Source organism: Vulpes vulpes, unplaced genomic scaffold, assembly GCF_048418805.1.
Source record: "Vulpes vulpes isolate BD-2025 unplaced genomic scaffold, VulVul3 Bu000000655, whole genome shotgun sequence".
NCBI lineage: Eukaryota > Metazoa > Chordata > Mammalia > Carnivora > Canidae > Vulpes > Vulpes vulpes.
Window position 1 is genome coordinate 77259 of NW_027325691.1, and position 3901 is coordinate 81159.

A 3901-nucleotide genomic window follows, 5' to 3' on the forward strand; every position below is an offset into this window, starting at 1 on the left:
AGAGAGGCAGAGACATAGGCAGAGGGAGAAGCAGGCTCCATGCACCGGGAGCCTGATGTGGGATTTGATCCCGGGTCTCCAGTATCGCGCCCTGGGCCAAAGGCAAGCGCCAAACCACTGCGCCACCCAGGGATCCCAGGACCACAAAGTATATTTGAACAAACCATAGTTGAGAACTTCCCTAATTTGGGGAGGGAAACAAGCATTCAGATCCAAGAGTTAGAGATTCCCCCCACCCCAATCAATACAAACCATTCAACACCTCACATTTAATAGTGAAGCTTGCAAATTTCAAAGATTAAGAGAAAATTCTTTTTTTGATAATAAATTTATTTTAGAGTTAGGAGTTCTTATGTCCTGTCTCCCTTTCTGATTTTTCCCAAACATTTAAGAGAAAGTTCTTAATGCAGCATGAGACAAGAGATTCTTAATTTATATGGGGAGAAATACCAGATTAACAGCAGACCTCTCCACAGAGACCGGTCAGGCCAGAAAGGGCTGGCAGGATATATTCAGGGTCCTAAATAAGAAGACTTTCATTCAGAATTGGAGAGAAAAAGAGCTTCCAGAATAGGCAGAAACTGAAAGACTATGTGACCACCAAACCATCTCTACAATAAATATTAAAGGGGACCCTGTAAAAGAAAGAGGGAGCTCAAGGAAATAATCCACAAAAACAGGGACAGAATAGGTATTACGATAACACTATAAATTCATATCTTTCAATAGTTACTCTGAATGTGAATGGGCTAAATGATCCCATCAAAAGACACAGGGTATCAGACTGGATAAAAAAGAAAGTCCCATCTATTTTCTGTCTTACAAAAGACTCATTTTAGACCTAAGGACACTTCCAGCCTGTAAATGAAGGAGTGGAAACCATCTACCATTCAGATGCTCCTCAAAGGAAAGCTGGGGTAGCAATCCTCAAATCAGATCAATTAAAGTTTATCCCAAAGACTGTAGTAAGAGATGAAGACAGACACTATATCATACTTAAAGGATCAATCCAGCAAGAAGACCTACCAATCATGAATATGTATGCTCTTAATGTGGGAGATGCCAAGTATATCAATTAATAATGCCAAGTATATCAATTAATAACCAAAGTAAAGAGATACTTAGAAAATAATACACTAGACTCATGGGCCTTGGCGATCCGTGGGGTGCACCTGCGCAGCTGTGGATGCCGCAGGTTTTTGAAACATGAATTGTTCACTCTTCTTGACTGCCCTTTGCTTGTGAATAGCCTCAGCAGCTCCAAAACTCGATGAAAGCTTAAATGCATAATGGTACCAGTGGAAGGCAATGCACAGATTATATGGCATGAATGAAGAAGGATAGAGGAGAGCAGTGTGGGAGAATATGAAAATGATTGAACTGCATAATTGAGAATATAGCCAAGGGAAACATGGCTTCACAATGGCGATGAATACCTTTGGTGACATGACCAATGAAGAATTCAGGCAGGTGATGAATGACTTTCAAAACCAGAAGCACAAGAAAGGGAAAGTGTTCCAAGAACCTATCTTTGCTGAGATCCCCAAATCTGTGGACTGGAGAGAGAAAGGCTACGTAACTCCTGTGCAGAATCAGAGTCAGTGTGGTTCTTGTTGGACTTTTAGTGCAACTGGTGCCCTCAAAAGACAGATGTTCCGGAAAACAGGCAAACTTGTGCCACTGAGTGAGCAGAACCTGGTGGACTGCTCTAAGGCTCAAGGCAATGAGGGCTGCAGTGGTGGCCTGATGGATAACACCTTTCATCATGTTAAAGACAATGGAGGCCTGGATTCAGAGGAATCTTATCCATATCTTGGAAAGGACATAGAGACCTGTAACTACAAGACTGAGTGTTCTGCTGCCAATGACACTGGCTTCATGGACCTCCCTCAATGGGAAAAGACCCTAATGAAGGCAGTGGCAACTCTAGGGCCCATCTCTGTTGCTACTGATGCAGGCATTTCCAGTTCTACAAAGCAGGCATTTAATTTGATCCAGACTGCAGCTGCAAAGATCTAGATCATGGTGTTCGGGTGGCTGGCTATGGCTTTGTAGGAACAGACTCAAATAATAAATTTTGGATTATCAAGAACAGTTGGGGTCCAGAATGGGGCTGGAATGGCTATATAAAAATGGCCTAAGACCAGAACAACCATTGTAGAATTGCCACAGCAACCAACTATCCCATTGTGTGAGCTGATGGACCACAAGATTAGAGGACTTGAGGACAGCATATCTGGAGGAAGTTTATCTTAAAATTGACCAAACTCTTATTGTGTAAGATAAGACACTTGAATCATTGAGAATCCAAGTTGTGATTTGAATTCTGTGACATTTTTATCATTTTCTGTGACATTACCACTACTTTAATTACTGCTATATATGGCTTTATAATGTTGAAGACTTATTACTTAATTCTAAAATTTTTGACTTCTTATTTATTCAAAGGATATATAAACTTTACCTTTTGAAATAAATTTTAATTCAATAAGTAGAGGAAGAAAAAAATAAAATAATACACTAATAGTAGGAGACTTCAACACAGTCCTTGTCAGTAAATATCAGATCTTCTAAGCATGACATCACCAAAGAAACAAGGGCCTTAAATTATACACTGGACCAGATGGATTTCACAGATGTTTACAGAGCTTTCTAACTGAACACAACTGAATACACATTCCTCCCAAGTGCACATGGAACTTTCTCCAGAATAGACCACACACTAGGTCACAAATGAGGTCTCAACCGATACCAAAAGATAGGATTGCCCCCCTGCATATTTTCAGACCACAATGCTTTGAAACTAGAACTCAGTCATAAGAAGAAATTTGGAAGAAATTCAAACACATGGAGGTTAAAGAGCATCCTACTAAAAGATGAATGGGTCAACCAGGAAATTAGAGAAGAATCTATGGATTCAGGGAAACTAATGAAAATGCAGATACAACCATTCAAAAAATCTGGGATACAGCAAAGAGGTCCCAAGAAGGAAATACATCTCAATACAAGTCTCCTTCAAAAAACTGGAAATAACTCAAATACACAAGCTAAACTTGCACCTAAATGAACTGGAGAAAGAACAGCACATAAAGCCTACACCAAGCAGAAGAGGGGAGATAATAAAGATTCAAGCAGAACTCAATGAAACAGAGACCAGAAGAACTGCAGAACAGATAAAAAAAGAAGAACAGGAGTTGGTTCTTTGAAAGAATTAATAAGATAGATAAACCCTTAGCCAGCCTTATTAAAGAGAAAAAAAAAACCCTCAAGGTAATAAAATCACAAATGAAAGAGGAGGGATCAGAACCATACCAAGGAAATACAAATGATTTTAAAAAACATTTTATGAGCAGCTATAAGCCAATAAATTAGGCAATCTAGAAGAAATGGATGCATTTCTGGAAAAATCACAAATGACCAAAACTAGAACAAAACGAAATAGAAAACCTGAAAGGCCAATAACCAACAAGGAAATTGAAGCAGTTATCAAAAACCTGCCACGACGCAAAATTCCAGGGCCAGATGGCTTCTGAGGGGAATTCTATCAAATGTTTAAAGAGGAAATAATATTCTACTAAAGCTGTTCTGAAGGATAAAAAGGGATGGAATACTTCAAAATTTGTTCTAACAGGCCAGCATCACCTTGATTCCAAAACCAAAGACCCCACCAAAAAGGACAATTATAGAACAATATCCCTGATGAACATGGATGCAAAATTTCTCAACAAGATACTAGCCAATAGGATCCAACAGTACATTAAGAGGATTATTCACCATGACCAAGTGGGATTTATCCCTGAGATGCAAGGTTGGTTTAACACTCATAAAACAATCAATGTGATAGATCACATCAACAAGAGAAAAAAACAAGAACCATAGGATCCTCTCAATAGATGCAGAG

The 3901-nt window shown here is 39.2% G+C and overlaps 1 pseudogene; it reads left to right on the forward strand.

Moving 5' to 3' along the window:
* The first annotated feature begins 1172 nt into the window (after positions 1-1172).
* Positions 1173-2685, forward strand: LOC140596638 (procathepsin L pseudogene; annotated as a pseudogene).
* Positions 2686-3901: the final 1216 nt, after the last annotated feature.